We start from the raw sequence: 20,430 nt of genomic DNA on the forward strand, positions 1-20,430 counted from the left end.
TGCATTTGTTGTTGTGTGTTTATTTGTCATTGCGGTGCACCAAACTCTAAAATGAATTTGCTTTGCGGCAGATTAAACATATTTATCAATTTATAATGTTTAGCACTGCAAACTGATTTTTTTTTCATTTATACTCAAAGTATTCATTGCAAAAGGTGTCCTTGACCCTGTGTGAGCACATACGTACCTTGTGTTCAGCAAAAAGGCTTTTTTTATAAAATATATTAAAAGAAAAAGGAAAAGTCACTGGTGACATACTTTGAACTGATGACTTAGCCGCTTTATACTGCCAATGATTATTATAATGATGAAGATGACGGGGGTGATAAGCCTGTAAGGGTGCCTATTGTGGCAGGAAACTCATGCTAGGCTTGTGACTGGCCTTCGGAGGGCCCTTTCTGAAAGAATCAGTGTTATATTAAGGAAGGCGATGTACTTTTTGCCTGTCCTCAAACAAAATCAGAAGGGTGTCTGTTCTGCTCGATAAAGACTCCTGACTGGCCACATTGAACCCACTAGTTAACAGTGGTTCTCGTTTTACAAAAGAGCAAGGAGCTATCTTTTTCTCATTGGCTTAAAAACATGGTGGTGATTTTTATGGCCCTTGTGACATCCAATTAATGACCTTACTGTACATTGCTTGCATCTTTCATCAGAGCCCAATTGGAATAAATACATGTGCAGTAAATAACACATTTACATGTACTTTTTTCAGCATGTTAGGGTTAGGGTTATGTCCAAAGGATGAAGTGTCCAGTTTGCATTGGTTTATTGGTTAAACCTTTTGATTCCCATAGCAACTGTGTGATTGTAGCACTAAAAGATGTAGTTTAGTGCATAATGCCATTACCATTTATTGTTCTAAATGTTTGCCTGGTTACTTGCAGACAGAATATGTCAGAGAACGTTTTTTATTGTCTTTTTTGCACACTGGCCACAGCTTATTTTCACCACTTGCTCTGCTCTGTTTTCCGTTGCACTTTCTTATGTTTCATGTCTGACTTTATTTAATACCACATCCTTAGCGTTTAGCTTTAGTGAGATCTGAAAGTGAATCGTTGTGTACGATGACCTCTAGATGACCCCCAGCAGGTTGTGGGGTTTTCTTCCTCAGGCAGCCCTGCAGGTAAAGAGACTGCTTCATGATTTTGATCTCTCATCTCGCCCTCATGTCTCAACTTTCTGATGGAGTACTTACAGTGCCAGCCTTTGTACGAATGACGCCATGCTGCAGTGTTATGACTTCCATTCCCTGACTCTCACAACATGCCTTGTGTCGGCTGAGTCAGTCACACACACACTCACTCTCCCCGGCTACATTAGCGCGAGTGTCTTTGTGCAATTACACACCTCCTCGATCTGACTGCACCTCGCTGTGTTGATACATGGATTCAGTGACAAAGGAAACACAGGCAGAGGGCAGATTAGCCGTGGCTGAAGATGCAGCTTCCTCGGAAAAAGCGGCTGCTAGAGTTGGGTTATAAAACAAACAAGGCAGATAAACAAGCAACATTTGGAGGAGATAGTGTTCCCTGCACACCAGAAATAAAAAAACACCTTGTAGGTTTAATACCCCACAGCTAAACCTGTAATTTTGCTGTGCAGTCAGATAGCTGCTGAGCCGATAGAGACTCTTCCCTGCTTTGTTAGAGATCAGTGCACTGTTTCCTGTGCGTATTCTATGTAAATTACATGCGATAATCGCCACGCACGGCACAATGCTGGTTCCCGTGGTGCAAACGGAAACCGAGGGTAGATAAACGCAGACTGGGCAGATTTGCATAGTCTTTGTGTTTTGGGCGCCACTGAACGTGAGCCCTGAGGATTGGTAGGGATTTCCTCAAGGTTTTGTATAAGTAAATGCCTGCTTCCTCTCAGGGCTGGGACCATTATGTACAGCAGACAGGGGTGGGTGTAGACAGAGGGCACAAACGGAATAACAAAATTACCTGGGCTGGTGGGAACATGGGGAGGGAGTATTAACCTGCATAACTCGCGTCTGCTTCTGACGAGATAGAACAGGGATACATTGGTGTTTGCATTGCAGACGTTACATCAAGTGTACTGTGTCATGCGTTAGAGACAATGATAGAGAGGTGTCAGTCTATGGTTAGGAGATCACAGAGAAGTTAAATAAGAGAGGCAACGCGGTTCTTTTGATATTTCCTCAGAAGTTCAGCTAAAGCTCCAAGGTGTGTCATTACCTCCGATATATGTAGGCTCAGTGGGAACACACCTGTGGTTTCCTGACAAGTCTTTTGTTTGGCTTCATATGTTCATGGTTCTTTTTCCTGGTTTGTATAGCGGCATGAAGATCATTGTCAGCCAGAAACAAAGACAAAGCGCCTGCTGAGGATCACGGCGCGTTTGTCTGCCGTCTATAAAACCTCCAACTTTGCACACAACTCCGACGTATGGTTAATACCCTTCCAAAATACCTCAAAACCAAACAAACAATGTCTTGACAGAGAATCGACAAACAAAGCGATGACGACTGAGAGCCTTTGCACTGAATCAGGGACTAAAGTCGCAGGAATCTGTTTGGATCCTGATAAAGCGCCCCATTGTGGCAAATGCATTCGGGAAGAAGTTATCAGTATTCACGTTTCGCAGAAGATACCTACCCCGGTCTATTTTTATGTTGATTTGAGTCAGTTTGTGGACTTGATTCAATTATGTTGAATACTATAGAATGTGCGGGATCTGTGACAGTTCTACTTTCCATAGATGCAAACCAAGTTGTTGTGTTTAGTACAGTAATAAAAGGTGCTGTTTGTGTCACAATCTTTATTTATTTTTTACACTAAAAATAATGCAACTTCTAAGATTCCTTTTTATTTTTTATAACACCAGAACTATGTTTTGTAACTAAAGGCCTTTGCACACCAATTTGTCAAAAATGTATCTCAAAATACTGTATATATTAACATATACAAAATTACCTCACGTGTGAAAGCTTTTGTTCGTGATTGAAGTCTTACATTTCCTGTGATTCTTTCACATCCGTTTAACTATGTAAGTGTGTGTTTATCCTTACCTTAGACATAGTGACAGCTGGAAACCAATGGGAACGGCTTTATCCGCAGATAAAACTTAACATGTTGTAGACGCCACTTAGCATTGCAGAATTCGAAGAAAAACTAAACGAATCAGCCTCATTCCCCAGTGTGCAAGATGTTTGTGCAAAACAATGTTTAATCAGATAAAGGATTTAAAAATCCATACCAAAAACATGGAGTTGTTTTGAAAAGGCCTAAACACTTTAGGAAGTTTAGGGTACGACATGCAAAATATGTGTTTATCAAAGGTTTCGTAGAAATTATATAATCTCCTTGTAGGTTCTGCATAGAGTCCTAACAATGTCTGCTAAGGTTTTAAAACAATAAGTAATAAAATATAGCATTACATTTGAAAGTTTTTACAGAACCCTTTTATGGAACCCTTTTATGGTCACTTATTAAACATTTAGGAATGAATGTTAATAAAAAAATGTAAATGTTCAAAGATTTTAAAGGACTTTAAATATCTTTAACTTTAACAGGCTTTCATAATATTAAGCATGACATGAGCTTTACCAGTTACCTGATCAGGTATACTAAAGGCAGCATATATGTAATTAATCAAAAATATATCTGATTTAATAACATGATCAATGTTTGAATTCAGATGCTTTGGAGAAGCTTTCTTTGGTTTAACAATAATTCAGTCTTAAAATGAGGGTCTTAATCCTTCATTCCATGCACTTGCACAGTGCGATACTCAGTGTAACAGAGAGTGCAGCTCTCCAGCTGCTGTCAGCTGCAGAGTATTTGTATTTTTTTGATGGACACGTGGCAGTCTTTCATCAAGGTGGGTTCATTTTGTGGTGGGAGGGTGGATGTGACAGAGTTGTCTTTGGAGAATGATGGTGTTTGACAGCGGCAGGCTAACGGATGTATGAGATCATCTCAGTCTGCCAAGCCTTTAGTTATGATGTGGTGGTGGATGAGAACTGCAGGTGTGTGTGTCGCCAGGCCCCTTCATCCATCATAAGCCCGGACAAAACACAAAGAATACTGGGGATGAAATGTTTCCTCCATCTTGGTCGGATGAGGGATGTGGTTTAACAAAACAAGATGCGATACCTATCCATTCTCGCCTTACAATGCATTATAATATTTTTTCTGAGCTGAGCTGTTTGTTCTTCTTTTCTTTGACTTGCATCTAGACACATAATAAATCATATATTGCTGAGATAAATACTTAATCTCTTAGATTCCGACATGATGACCACTTTAAATATATATGCTACACATTTTCTGTGCACACCTCTCCCTCTGTATAATCCATCCCTATTTGCCTCATCACCTGGGGACACGTCTATAGCTACAATAATAATCCACGTATGAAAGATTAATGACATATTTCCTATTATCCTGCGTGTATATGTATGATTCAGTCATTGACCTCCCAGTGGTTTTCTGAATATGAGAATGTCCCTGTCATTTCCTATTTGGAATCAAAGAGGTCAACATAGAAAATGTCTCAAAACCAATTTGTGTTTCAAAAAGACCCTTGAGAAATAGTGGCTTGTATTGCGTTTGATATACACAAAGACACTTATCCCTTATCTATGTTTTCAGAGAGAAAGAGAAGGAGATAGAGGGTGAAGTGCTCCAGGAATCAGTGCTGCCTCCATGAGATATGATGCTGCTTGATTTTGATCATTGACATTTGCTTTTTCATGCATCCCGAAAAACAAGGCCTCCCTTCCATTAAGGAATTATTCAAATGACCTTCAACAGTGCATGTTTTCCTACAGTTTTGTTGTGGGAATATGAGAACACATACTGACATCTCAATTACTTATGCAAGGCTCAGAGTAGGCCCAGTGGATGCAATCACCGTGTGTGCAATCCTCAGTCACTCCGAATCACAGAGGCTCCCGGACAGACACACATAATTCAGACAAGTCAGACAGGATTTGCATACAAAGACTAAAAACCCCCCAAAAACAGGGCATAAATAAAAAATGCACCATCTTGTGCAGGGAGAGAAGGTAGAGTTTGGGAGGAACAGGGAAGGAGGGACTGGTAAATTGTTTTAAAAAGGTCTTACATGTCATGTTGTGTATTAAAAAGGGTTAGAGCGATATACACAACTGATACTGGCCTTTGGCATTTGGTTTAATGTTGCTGAATGAAAAAAATGTAGTTGTATTGATTGCATTGCATTATTATTAGCATTATGTCGTTGATGATAAAAAATGTGATGTCAAAATGCCATTTTCAAATTTGTCCGTTGTGACAAATTGACATTTGGGAGGGGGAAAAAAAATCTTGCGATGGTTTTAAGCACCAAAATCCACATGTTTAATATATAAGAGATATAACCGTTAATTAATAGTGATAAACCTATAAAAAAAATCTTATTAAACAAACCATTCTATCTAAAGGGCCTCAACAACCACACTCTTACACTGGACCAGACATTGTTGTCCATCTTTATCTCCGTTAAAAACTGATCCCCCCCGCCCTTCCGCCCTTTTGGAGGTGACACACTGTCTCATCGTCGTGTGATGGGGGTGGTGGTGGTGGTAGAGGAGTGGGTGAAGGGTTAGAGAGGATTGGGGTGGTTGAGGGCAGGCGTTGAGGTGGGGTGGGGTGTGTCGGCGGCTAACCCGGCATCACGTCATTAGCGTTGCGCGGGGGAGATGCAGGGGCACCCTGACACATGTCACGGACAGCCAGCCGAGAGCCCACGTATGAAGCTGACACGCTGCGCATAATTTATCCTGTGACACGATCTGCATGCCGAGTTGTTGATCTGTTGTGTTTGGTTTGGACATGGGCGCTCTGGCAGGGAAGACAGAGGGGGGGGGGGGGGGGGGGGGGTGCTGGTGGGTTATTATGCAGGTGGGGTGGGGGGCTGGTGAGGGCGCAGAGGTGGCAGTGTGTTTTTGAGGGGCTGTGAAACATCTTGGTGTAGTGCACACTGAGGGGCGACACATTTGTCATGTCCACTGAGAAGCAACATATACATAAACATTCAAATTCACTAATACACACACAACCAGACACACACATTCACGCTTTGGTTGATGTGCATGTTCAGTCACAGTGAAATCGTAGCCATAATCTCGTCCCTCAAGACATCTGTTCATGAGTGAAAATGACTAACGTTGTTGACATGACCCTCTGTCATTCCATCGGATGCGACTGTTCTCCGAGCTTCAGATGCAGCGTGGTGTTGAAGCGCCGCTGACACCGCTTCTTTTTTTGCTTCAGTGAGTAACGCGTTAATTAGATATGTGGCTGATCTGTTTGTGTGTGAGTTTGTACATCAGTAAAAAGGTGTGGCTATAAAGACCATGGCAAATAGTGGTGGTTTAAACTGGAATTGCTAAATGCACGTGTGTTGATATCTTGGAAATTAGCAAATATCCACATCAATATTGTAATGTCAATTAGCTTTCACTGTTATTTGTGATTTGCTGTGTGTCTTTGGGAAGTACTCATCAAGCATCAACTCCTCCTGCCCCCCCTTCCCTGGCTCGTTTACATGAATTATGCATATGACCAGTCTTGTTAAAGGAGCCCCTCCCTCATCACACTCCTAATCCCTGCAGTTGCCGCAGTAACCAAAATTAGACATGACTGTGAGGTACAGTATGGACCCTCGGGGCCTTTTTCTGGACAGGCCTCATCCGGATGAGGATTCGGAGGCCCAATAGGTCTGTAGGTCACCTGTCCACTGGTATTACTGTACTGATGCTGGTGCTTGATGGGAAATATTCATGTTAGCTCCAGTCTGTTGCGATGAAGCCTAAAGTCGGTCAGACATTGCACATATCTGGCTGAATCAGTTTCCCTTTCATGTGCAGTTTGATGAGGGTCACAACGCCTGAATAATCCCCTGAACCATCAGCAATTGGCTCTGGAACAAACAGATGGATCTCTGGTATGACTGAAATTTTAGCCAATATGTACCAATGACAATTGCAAAGCGGGGACCTTCACTTCCATTGAAATCTGAATTGATTTTAAAAATAAGCTGTGTGCTTTTCAAACAATGTACTGGATAATTGTTATGTGTGTGTGATTGGTGCTGGTACTATAAAGGTGTGCTTGTGCTGAATACAAAAATGTAGCAAGACAACACAATGTCCATTTATTGTCCAACTCGTATTACAACAAACAAGCCATAACCTCTCACAGGACGGGATACAGATGATTTTACCTCTTGGTGATGATGGTGGTTCCTCCCCGACCACAATTGTATTCAATATCTATCTCTTAATATTACTTTAAGATCAGATGTGCAGCCACGGAAATAATTCAAATGATGTGTGAGGTTAAACCTGCAGTGAAAGCTCTTTTATGGAGAGTTTTAGTGTTCAGTAAAGCTCTAAACGCGGCTTCTAAGACTTATATAAACTGATTATTTCCAGAGGATTTGTCCCTCAGGGGCATGTATTGTCCATCCATTGAACTTCATAGTGTTTGTTTGGAAGCGGTATCCCTGCATTCCTCCAACAAGCTCAATCACTGCTCCTTTGTGACCCTCCATTACCATTATTGGTTTTTGTAGTTGGAGGTTGCTGACAGGGGTTCTTGGACTTTTTGTTACTGGGATAAATAACTGACATGGGCTTTGTGTCGTATGAATGCTGTGATCTTTAATTCTGATTCCAATAAAGTTGTGGGCAAAATGTCTAAATTCACAATGGAAATGAATCAGTTGAAATAGCGGAGGGTGAGTTTCAACACAATAGGTGCTGAGGTAACACCTGATGAAATGTCATGGATTTGTGGACAGTCTTAACTTCGAGAACCTCTGATCACTGTATTAAGAAACAAAAGTAAAATTAAAGAAAAACGAAGCAGACTGGCATAGTAGGCAGCTTGCATGTAATTGTCCCGTTGTTATTTCGAGCCTGTTAATTTCACAGCACCATTTGGAGTTGTCCATCTGTTTATCAAAGGTTAACTGCCTCCACACTTATGAAGCATGCGTTTCTCACAGTCCTCAGAGTTTAGAACATGCAGCGGATTGTTTCTGACGCAACTGAAAAAGTTTGTGTTCGCCTTGGATAAAAAACTAAATGACAGATTTTGTCACAGTATGTCTGGAATAAATAACTGAGAAAGAAAATGTAAACTCAACCTGAACTTGAAAACAAATGAAAGCAGAGGAATGAAATTGAGAAAATATATATAAAAAAAACATGAATAAAAGTTAATATTAAAAGGATTGACGGATCAGAATCAATTGCTAGCAAGGGTCTGCAGATGAGTGAAAAGCTATGGTGAATGTGGAGAGTACAGAAAGTCCTGCTAATGGCCATGCATCACCGTAGTGGTAAGGAAGGCAGGAAGCTGCAGTTCCTGGGTGTTGATTTAATGGACAGCCTGTCACTTCCTTGTCACTTCACCAAAATAATTTTACTTCCCCCATTGTATGTGTGTGTGTGCTGTATGTGTATTTTCAACAGCCGTTTCTGGTTATTTCAATGAAGCATGCCAAGACCACCCTCTCGGGGCATTTTCACTTCTACAGTAGTTGTTGTGGAGAAACTATTACCAGCATCATGCTGTTTTGGTTGGTTTATCCACATGTGAAAACAGTAGTAACAACACAAAGAAAGATGCTTTTTGCAGTGTTTCCCAACCAGCACTGCAGAGCCCTGTTTGGACAGCGATTCATCTAATCCGTCTGCTCGAAGCACACTGTGAATAATGGCTTAAGGCAAGTTTTTAAGTTCCTACCCATACCAGATTTCTGACCAGAGGAAGAAATAACTGTTCCCACAGGGCACTTGTTGATAATGGCATGTTTGCTTGTTTTCTTCTGGTGTCTTATATGCAACCAAAACCCATTCATAAATGCAGTTGAGGGTCTTGGTGCAACTGTTTTGGTTTCTGAATTTTCATATGCCAACGACAAACCTTCAGCAACTAGTGTGACCACCTTAAAGGCTCAATTCCCACCAAAATCTGGACTGTTGCTATTACTTAAAAGTGCTTTGTATCAATCTAGATTGATTATGTGTGACTTGCAGCGTTTTGCAGCTATTGGGTTGTGACCAGATGGTAGCCCTAGATTGGTGAAAACTCTTGCAAACATTCTGCACAGCGACCTACCGTACCCTTAACCATGCTAGGACAATACTCAACCTCTTCCATTTTGCAAGAGTTTGGAAAATCAAGGGTTATCATCTAATCATTACTAAGATACTGGCAGTAGAGATGTCTGCTTTCTCTTCACTATAATGGAATGGAACCAACCATATTACCATGCCTAAGGACCAGGCATGCATGCATGTTTTTTTGATGTTATGTTGAATTGTCCCTTTAAATGTTAGTGATGGTTAAACTGTTAGCCCTGTTCTTGCAGCAAACACACAAGAAAAAGACCAAGCTGGTTGCCATGGTGACTTTTTTGCCCCACAGAGTTTGTGAATTCTGTTTCCTGTTCCTGAACCGTGGATGGAAGTGACACCATGTGACTGCGCTGGCAACACATTTTCTCCACGGATAGCCCCACCCAGCCTCCGACATCCGGCACCCAGCTACCCCCCAACATCCCCCCCACCTCACCACCCTGCTTCTCCTTTGTTAAGCCAAGCTCGAAGTGCCATAGACACAGATGAAGGCGTGGAGAAAACACATGCCAAAAAGGCCCCCCTGCCACTCTCACTCTTGCACAGCGACAATGATAGGCTGTCATCACACAGCGATCAGCACTGTCACCCACAACATTGCCGTGCACAAACACACACACACGTATACAGGCATGCACACAAACACTCATATATACAGGCGTATACACACACACACACACACACACACACACACACACACACACACACACATACACAGGACCCACGGCTGTGAAAATCCGCACCAGCCTCGACAACACTGACAACCAAGTCACTGCTGTCACTTCAGTTATTTTTACACTGGGGCCTGACAACACATCAAAAATCCCTTTCGCTATGGGAACAACATGAGACCACTGCATCAAGCCCATTAGATGCCACGTGTCACATCAAATATCTAATTATCTGCTATTCAATATTCCCAATTAAGTTAGTGATGTTCACCATGCACATTCACACAATAATCCGCCACAGCGTTATGCATGCAAACTGAGATGATAAGGCTGGCCTAGCTGTTCAGAAGGAAGAGGTAAAAAATGCACAGCTGCATTTCTGCCCTGGTGACAGCAAGAAGGCTTAAGGTGGATCCTGGAGAGAGTGATCGCTTGTTGTGGTTCAGTCCTGTTGTCTGCAAGTACAATCTGACCACAAACAAAGAGAATGCGAGTCTCAGACAGGGCTAGTATTTTTTTTGTCCATACTGGTGGAGGAAGAGTTAACTTTCTTGGCCCTGGCCGCTGTCAGCAAGCAGAAGGCAGCTATGTGATGAGTCTGATTGGCGGCCGATGGCGGTGAGATCAGTGGCAGGGCTGTGCGATGGATGCCATCTTGGCCGGCTTGTGATGTGCAGTTTGTCGCCCAGGCTACACTAGGAAGGAAAGCCTTGAAAATACTGCTGGCTGTCACTCAAAGAGAAATGTGGTGAAGGTCCAAAAAAAAAAAAACCTTCACGAAATACCTTTTCGTCTGCTTTCATTCCTTTTCACAGCCACTAGGATTTGGTGCAAAGTGTTTTAGTAGTAAATATGAAAGTTAGTAAGTCTGCTGTTGGTGGTAAACAGAAGGATTACTGAACAATAAGTGCAATCTTTGATTTACTTAAGATACAGCTTACTAGAATAAGGCCTTAAAGTTATTCACATAAGCCTAAAAAGGGTGGCAAACTGTCAAAATATGTCACTTTTAGCAATACAATGTTCTTTTTTGTTCAGTTCTGCTAATGTACTTGACATTTAGCAAAAAAAAAGAAACAAAAAGAAGAAACAAAGACAATACTGTTCAAACAATACAAGTTCAGGTTAATAGTCATGGTTATGAAAAGATTGCCTGAAGAAACCAATGTTAGAGAGGAGGAATGGTGTTGTCAGGCCAACCATTAAGCCTGAGGTTCTCCTTAAGAGATTTATTTTGGAAGTGTAGTGTCAAATGTCTTAACCCTTTACTGCTAAAAGAAGACAATAAATATTACATTAAAACTACTTCTGTCATAATTATTGAGAAAAGTCATAGAAAATAACAATAATACACATTGAAATCCTCAACATCCTTCATAAAATCTGCAGGTTACTGCTTTGACTGCAGGGTCCATTGTTTTAAACACACATTACATATACTTCATGGCATGAATAGGGTGCAATTTTGCTGTGTCTTGGATGTAAATATTCATGCAAACCACCAGTCGACTGTCTCCCCACACTTCAGGGAAAACCTCTCAACCACCCCACCCCTGACTCCCTCACCCCATTTTCCCCCATTAGCCCCTTGTTTGCCATGACAGAGTGGGATTAAACACTGTGTAACATGTTACACTTCTGAGCAGCTCCCTTTTTTCAAATTTAGTGACAAAACAGACAAATTAAGCCTTTGCCCCATGCAGTTTTGCACTCCCCCTCACCTCCCTCCCTGCATCCCCTTGTATGTTTGTAGCCTGAAGCGAGGATCGCCGCCTCAACGCAGACAGTCGGAGGAGGATGGCAGGGTCAGCTTTGCCTGCAGGCACAGGGCCCCTCGTAGCTGCAGCAGCAGCTCATTTCATCCCTACACCAACATCTACAGAACAGAGGCCCGGGCTGAGTCTGCTGACCAGGAAGTAACGCAATAACATCAGCAAGGCAAAGCAGGCACATTATCACAGGATCAACAGCTAACAAAATGATAGAGGTTACTTTGCTATTAACCTCAAATGGTGTGTGAGGTACAAATTAAGGACAAAAAAATGTGGTAACACTGGAAGAGGCGCTCGTTTAAGCATTATAAGAAAGAGAGTCACACTGCATGTAGCCATGATGCAATGCAAACTGCTGCCAATGACCCCAACACAGTACAACACATCTTCCAGTGTCTCTACCTCGGGAGGAGTATTCAGATCCTGTACTTGAATAAAACATTAACACCACAGTGTTAATACACTGTTAAAGGTGAAAGGCTTGCATTTAAAAATGCAATTTAAGTAAAACAAAGTTAGTATGATCAGTAAAATGTAGTTGAAGTATGCACTGATTTCAGAACCAGATGGTTTTAAATAGGTGCCAAGTCATTTTCGGTCAATAGGCTAGTTAGTTAAGCAACTAAGCTGTTCTTGTATTACATTTGGCTAAATTGATTTGATAACAAAAGATCATATTTTATAAACTTCACACGCAATTATAAACTGAAGCTTTCATTTAATAGGCTAAACTTAGTAAAGCAAAAGAGCAATATTTTACCTTTACATTTTAGTGGTGTTGAAGTATATTACTCTACCACAATTTGACGTCAACTTTGCTAGTTGTGTAGCAACATTTTGCAGACTGTCTGATTTGTTAATGATTTAATGTGTATTTTCTTAATGGAGAGCCATCTTTCTGATTACTCTGACACCACATGAAAGCAGCATACTAGATAGCGTTTGATTCGTCAACAGGTTCGAACCAAAGTCATCATCGGATACACCCATACACCTTTCCCCTGTTAGGCTAAGGCTAACGGCTAACGACAACAGCTACTAGTCTCAACTCTTTCTGATATCTTTTATGAAGAATCTAAAAGACAATGGATTAGAATATTTTGAAGAGGATACGGACTGAATTACTTCGTTGGAAAGCTACAACGGTGACGAAATGGACATCATTTAAAGTAAGTGTCAACATCGCATCTTAAGCGATATTCTAATAGCAACTACGGTATTTTGTCGTGGATAACCGTGCTTATAATATTGGAAAGCTTAATTTATATAAAGATAATTCCTTCCTTTATATATACAGGATATGGTTAATTCAAGAGGGGCCACTACTAGAGTTGACCATAAGTAAAACAACATTGTAACTAGCTATGCATCTTGTTCCCCGAGAATGAGTCCTAAAAGCGCCGCCATGTCTGAATTTATTTTCAGCATTGGTAAAGATCTTTCTAAGGCAAAACTTTTGTCAACTGCGTGACAGAATGAGTTGTGAAGCATTTAAAGCCATTGTATTAGTAATGGAATGTGTAACAAAAAATTAAAGCTAAACATGTCAACATTTTTGTCACTGGAAATGGTTGTTTAAAAACGTCGATGTTGTACAACAAACGCTGCACAATTAATAGTAATTTTATGAAAATTGCAATATGAAATAGTGGAATATATTCAAACCACAGTAAGCACATTATTTGGTAATGGCAAAATATGTGAAAATATCCTACCGAGTGAAATATTGTGGAGCTGTAGCTAGATGTAGTATGATCATTTCAATCGTTCTACCATAATGTGAATTGGGTTTCAAAAAGTATTACTCTCTTTAATATTGCAAATCATTTAGCAATTGTATTATCAGTCAGGATAGTCACAATTACATGTTTTTCTAAATTCTGCACCCATTGGTTTTTATCACATGTTTCTAGAACCTGATATAATGTCAAAGGGTTATAAAGTGGTACTAAGCCTATGGAAGGTACTATGTTTGTTCTATTTTGTTGCTAATTATTATTTTAAAAAGTCAGTCTGAGTTGTTTTCATGGCATTTTATAGTTAATCAAATCAGCTAGTGATCATCATTTGAAAGTGGCATGAATAAAGTTCTAATTTATATTTTCCCGTCACAAAAGTTACATCTGTTGGCAACACAATTGGCAGTCCAAATGTTCTCATTGTTTTTTTTTGGGTGATGGCTATAGAAACTAGACGAAGGGCACATGACTTTGGTCCTTAATGAGGCCCGTTCTAGCTTTTAAAAAACTGAGACAAGGTCCTTATCAGATGCTCTCTCCCCGGGGATTGTCACCCTTTGCGGAGTACGTTTCCACGTAAGAGAGATTTTCCTGACACAAAGGCATCTCTCGTCTATCTGCAAAGCTTCTTGAAGTGTTTATCCACCAGAACTGACAGAGAGCTGACTTTAATTAGCACCGTCTCCCTTTTTTTTACCCTCCTTCCCTCCCTCCCTGCCTCCTCCTCCTTACACCCCCACTTCTCGTCAGATTGCATAACTTCCAACTGAACAGTATATTAGGTTTTTTTTTATTCACTGATGTTTTTGAAGGACCAGTTCATAGAGAGACGGGGGAGCGAGCCGGCTGCTCTCCTCATTTATGGCACATAATTAAAACTAAATGACAATTCCACTCTCCTATTTAATTAACCACTTTAGATAAAGCAAACACACAGTATGGTACAGAAACGCACACACCCATCACATCCAGACACTCACAGAAGCAGGTCACACCCCCCAAGTCTTATTAAAGCCCATAATATTTCAATCTGGGGGCTTTACTGACTTTGGTAATATTCGGAAAGGGGAAAGCCGCCCCTCCTTTGATGGGTTTTTTTTTTTGGGGTGGGAAGGGGGATGTCATTCAACTTGACACCCTGTAAATACGCTCTCAAGCTCCTGCTCCAGCTATTCCCCCCTCTGTCCAATCATTTGTGAGTTTTTCTCAGTGTTAATGATGAAGGGTTTAATTCATCATAACAGTATTCGCACAACCTCTAATTAGCGGCAACACTCGTACAACAATGCCAGCGTTATCTCCTCATGCAAATGAGCTCTCAGTCTGTTGCGTTTGCTAATTTTATGAAACGGCAGGGTGATAACTACGCAGCCCGTGCTAATCTTCCCCAAGTTTAACCCTGGTTTTCTTTTTAATCCGCCACCCATCACAAACAAACAACAAACAATAATCCTATTATCGCCACGATGATTCTTCTTTTGACTTTTCTTTTTTTAAAATCTCAGTTATGGGCAGGGGAACACATGCACTTCCTCTTTACATTGAGATTTTTACTCCAGATGAGCTCATTAATACAAGTCCCCCGATAGAGGCCTGCTGATAACATACATAATAATATGATGCCATTGGAAATGAATGGTTAATTTAAATGCCATGTTGTGCCTCATACCACCGTGGAGTCTGGAGTTTAATGGATACAATTCAATTAGCACCAGACTGAGGTGTATTAAGGCTTATTCACATTCATTGCTATTTTGTCTACCACTCTGAAATTACATCCATGTTAAAGTGTGTGATTGTGAGCCCAGGCAGTGTGTTCATTGTGTGTATCCTGGGTGTGTGTGTGCGTATGGTGGCGGGTGGCAGGTCTTGTTATGGCCCCGGGTTCACTAACCTTGTCCATATTGACAGCTCCTGCTATTAGGGGCCAAAACTGTGAGGGATCCCTGTGGTTAGATTAGTGAGAGATGAATGCTTGTGTGTGTGTGTGTGTGTGCTGTGTGTGTGTGTGTGTGTGTGTGTGTGTGTGTGTGTGTGTGTGTGTGTGTGTGTGTGTGTGTGTGTGTGTGTGTGTGTGTGTGTGTGTGTGTGTGTGTGTGTGTGTGTTTTTCTGATTACCCTCTCTACCTGTTGTCACGGTGGGGGAAAATTTCATATATTTGCCAGCAATGACACAATGAACAGCCATGGTGGTTTATACTCTAGTATGGCCATTTAAATACACTTAGATTCACAGTGTGGTTTATTTAGTTATATTTGATAAATACTGATCTACTATGAATAACGTATAGTGTGTGGGGATCCTTGTGTTGAGGTGACACTGCTGTGGACTCAGAGAGAGTCCACCACCAACCCCTCTTTTTATACAAAGCCATTAAATGGCCTGTAATAATGAACACCTCCGTTTTGGGTTATTTTTTAAAAGAAACTACGACATTTAAGATAATCATTTAGTTAATTTTCTTTAATCTATCTTACTAGTGCTTTCAGACTGAGTACGAAATGTGTGAGCTTATGTGTGATTATGGACATTTGTGTTCCTTTTTAAATAAGATGCAATTTTAACATTACAGGACGCACTTTGAATTGCCTTGTGTTAAAAAGTGCTATAAAAATAAACTTGACTTGCCTTACAGATAGTGGCCTTATTTCTTTTTCATATTATTAATTACATATTTGTACTTTTACATTTTTAGTGCAGTTTTTGTTTTAAGGGGCAGTATTTTGCTCATTTTCAGGTTTTATATTTGTATTTTTTGCCCCTTTTGTCACATGTTTCCTTGCTTTAATGTTCAAAAAGGTCTTTATTTTTCTCATACTGCCTGTGATGCAGCACCTCTTTTCACCCTCTGTCCAAAACCAGAGAGCCCAGTCTGCTCTGATTGGTCAACTGCTTAGAGATTTCTTGCCCCTTAGCCAATCACGTACAATGCTAGCCAATAGAAGCACTAGAACTACATAGTGATGTCATTATCTTACGGAAGAAAACAAAGGAGTCTAATGGAGGCGTTTCGGGCATGGGAGAGAGGGTGTTGGAACGAAACTTGTATCTATTTGAATTGTAGATTTCCTGTTTAACTTTAAAACGCTCAATGTAAAGGGTCACATTTAGAGCAAGGTGCATACTCCTTTTTCGATCTAGAATAATTAAGTTCTGCTTCATATTCAGGGACCATAACACATTTTTTAGAATATGTTTTTGTGTGCACAGCTTTGAAGAAACCTAGATTTGTACTTGATGATGATGGTGTCAATTTCACGCTTGCTTTTATTAGTAACAGTCTTCATCTCTTCATTACCTGTTGAGGTGAGCCCTTGAGATGACATGTCAAAGCACGGGAGAGTCTGCATTACTGGGTCTACGAGACAATTACAGGCCTGTAGGGTGCTGGTGTCAAGGGTGAGATGTTAAAGAGGGAAGGAGGGGGGTGTTGGTTTTTTTTTTTGGGGATATAGAGTGTGGGGCGTCTAATGGATTGAGCTTGTGTTGATATGGCTTCTGCTGGCGTCCTCTGTCCCTCTCTCTGAGCCCACCAGCCATTCCCTTAAAGATGTAATGACATCTCATAATTAGCATAATGTCCCAACTTGTCTGCTGCTTTTAGCTGTCAAACTGTATTTGTCTGAGCCCAGCCAATTACAGAGGCAATGCACCACAGGGGGGAGGGGGCTACATTGGGGGCAACTAGAGGCTCGCATGACCAGCTACATCCAACTGGCTGTTGCTCGCAATAAAAGCATAGTGTATGTGTATGTTTAGGCTTGGATGTTGCTGGCTAAATAAGTGGGTATTTAAGAATAAGGATGTGTTGTGAACCAATTCCAGTAAAATTCTAAAACTATTATTGTATTCTTTTTTTACATTACTGTAGAAAAATCACTCATCCACATCCCAAAATACAAAAATGCTAGCTATGAATTCCTCCATGGGACAACGTGTCTTCTTTCTTTGAATATGCTACATTATAAACAACATCCATTTATATAAAACTTTGCAGGTGAAGGGTTCCTTAATTTTAGCGCTTAGCACTTAGCTGTAAACTGTTAGCAACCGGTATCTATTTGCATTATGTTGTGTTCAAGCTCTATCAGTATAATTTAGAATTGGCCAAATGTGTTTTAAAAGCAATCTTGTAAAACTTTGTTCTCGGCGAGGAACTATAACTGCAATAAATAAATAATAATAATAATAATAAATACTAATACTTTTTTAGAAATAAATGTTTTCACAGCAATATATATAGCTATTAGAGAGGAATATATGAACCTTAAAATGTCCTAACAAATAACAAAATGCAAATGTATAAAATAAGCGTATGTTAATATAGGCTACATGGGATTTATTGTTTCGTTTTTTGTATTTTTGCAACTGTTCACCACCGTGCCACTGTCAGTTAACTAGGACAAAACTGGGAAATAAGTTGACATAGTTTATTGAAGATTACTCAGAATTGGCAAAAATCACTGAATTGGATATAGGGGGAAATACCTTTTTATTATTTCATACAAGCCATTAGCCCAAAAGTTTTTTAGCAAATTCATTTAGTTACTATACAAGCCTACATTGAGTGTAGGGCTGGCCAATATATGGATATATTATCGTTATGGTAACATGAGAATAGATATCGTAAAGGTTTAGTTGTTTTAATGGCTTAAACATTAAAAGTCACGTAACTTTCTGAAATTACCTGATTTATTATTTATTACTTTAACTTCTTCGTCATTTAATCCATCTAAAACGTTTGTTGTGTCAATATTTTTTCAAACCATCAACCCTACTGTATATCTTCAATGTTCTACATCAAGGTTTTGGGTCAAAATGTTGTGATGGTTTTTTCCTCCGCACTGTTATTGAGCAGTTCCTACTAAAACATTGGTGGATTGGTTGGAAAGGTCAGACTCTTTCTTTGGAAACACAAATAAATCAAAGTTTGCTTATGTCTCCACACTCCTCCAACGCTCTGTAACTGACACTTGTCTCGGCTTTAAATAACCACAATTTAACAACACCTCAAACATTTGATTACTGTGATGTATTCGGCGCTGTCATGTTTATACAGAGAGACAAGCAGCTTGTCACGAAGCTAAATAAACCTCGCATGGCACGCTGAAGCCACTCTATTCATCAGACGTGTTTTAATCCATCTCCATATGATTCCTTACCCTATCAACCATACATCCAAGTCTCAGCAGCCTTATATATAATGTATTAGAACAGAAAAGAAATGGAGGTGACAGAGTCAGTAGTTACTATGATCAAATATCATAGCTGGAGGCTAACTGGGCATCAGGGCCCACTGACAGACACAATCCACAGGGAATGAAGGGATACAGAGAGGGAGGGTGTCTGTACTATAAGGTAAAGGATGGCGGTGTGTCGGTATAAATCACCATTGCGGAGGCTAATCTCTCAGGGTCTCTGGCAGGATAAATACTTTGCTTATAGATCCAACACGCCTCAGTCTCCGCCACTCATTGGGCACGCTCAGTAGGCACAAGGCCTCCCTGGGCACGGTGCTGGCTCTCCCCTCCTTAAATCATCCCTCATTCTCATCTTTTTTCACTCCATCCTTTCAACACGTAGAGGCTGAGAGGCTGGCTGTGTGACTGGAAGAGGGATGAGAGAGATATCATTCTCATTACTCTTTATTTCCTCATGCTTCCAATCACTGCAAGAAAAAAACTCCCTCACTCTCATTGAGTCTTCTAATCTTACATTTAATCATAAAGTCTTATTTTTCTTGAAATAAGACTGTGTTTTGCTGATTTCTCCACTAGAATCTAACATTGGAAAGTTCAGATGTCTGTCTATGCTGAATTGTCTCGACCTAAAAAAAGACTTCACTGGAAAGAGAAACCTTTACAGTCATTCGGATTAAACTTGATTTCTCGTTTCAAATACGAGTGAAATAATATTTGGCTTCACTCTATTGTTTCTGCAGGAACAAGTCACATGTTCTCATCTCCAATATAGACTCCTCAAAACTCTTACATATTCAACCTTGCTTTCAATTTTGTACATTTTTGTATTTGCATGTCCCCTGCTTCATCCCCTTTCATCTCTGTGATGCCAAGGTAAAGGCATCCTCCCCCCAACCTCCTCCCTTCCCTCTCCCTCACCTCCCCTCCCTCCCTTGTTCCCTCTCTGGGTAATCTGGCCCTGTCTGTAAAAGTGGAGGTGCTGCCTGATTGAAACAAACGGCCGCTGATTGCTGATCAGCCAGCTGTAAAGCCTGGCAAGGATATGAGCTAATGAAAAAATGGACCTGATTTGAGAGGCACCGAGCGTCGCTCACCCTTCTAGCCCTGCTGTCCCCTGCTGTTACCCTCTATCCCTCCATCCTTTCCTCGTCTTCCTCCCATCACCCCGTTCGCCCCTCCCCTGTATGCCTATCATCGTCAGCTATCCTTACCAGTAGATAAAGAGAAACAAGGAGAGATGTTACAGATTGGTCAGGGCTGGTTGTTTAATAGGGATGGTTGTTTAATGGTTTTATTGTGAAGAATTTGCAGACATGCAAAGGTGTTGGGTTTTAGCAAGGGTCTGTTTAATTAAGCATATGTCTGTGCGACTGTGTGTTCCAAAAAATTACGGAGCAATGCTACTGTGCTCTGAAATACATTTTGGGGAAGACAAAAAATATACAAGAAAGTCAACAAAAATACTTCCTTACGCTCAGAAAAAAGGTCATGGTTTCGCCACAATATTACATTACTTAACTGCGTTCTCAAATTTGTTTTGATAGACATTTTCTGCCCCAGCGTTCAACCCGTGGTAACCATGTAAATCAAAATATGTTTAGGCAACAAAACAACCTTGTTAGCTTCAGAAAAAAGTTCTGGATTTGTCTCCAAATAAGTATGTTTGGTACGTAATTTAGGTCACAAACAATAATTCAAACTTTACTTTTGGTTTCACAAGTCTGATGGTAACCAAGCAAAAAAACCTTTTCCTCAAAACCTAATTTTGCAGCTCTGTCTCCAACAACTACAACGCCATGCAACTAAACTCTGTTCTCAAATACTTATCCAGAAAAAATGTATTTTCTCATGGATAACAGTCGCAGTGTTGGGACACGTGCTTACAATGTAAATCGCGTCATAAA

At 40.5% G+C, this 20,430-nt stretch overlaps 1 long non-coding RNA gene across 2 annotated transcripts in view; it reads left to right on the forward strand.

The window, feature by feature from the left end:
- Window positions 1–12,544: 12,544 nt before the first annotated feature.
- Window positions 12,545–20,430, forward strand: part of LOC134862338 (uncharacterized) — an 87,890-nt gene continuing 80,004 nt past the window's right edge. For both annotated transcript variants that reach the window (XR_010165493.1, XR_010165494.1), the window contains exon 1: window positions 12,545–12,754. This is a non-coding gene — a long non-coding RNA (uncharacterized LOC134862338). The remainder of the gene's footprint in view (window positions 12,755–20,430) is intronic.

The sequence above is a fragment of the Eleginops maclovinus genome, chromosome 3 (assembly GCF_036324505.1).
Source record: "Eleginops maclovinus isolate JMC-PN-2008 ecotype Puerto Natales chromosome 3, JC_Emac_rtc_rv5, whole genome shotgun sequence".
Taxonomy (NCBI): domain Eukaryota; kingdom Metazoa; phylum Chordata; class Actinopteri; order Perciformes; family Eleginopidae; genus Eleginops; species Eleginops maclovinus.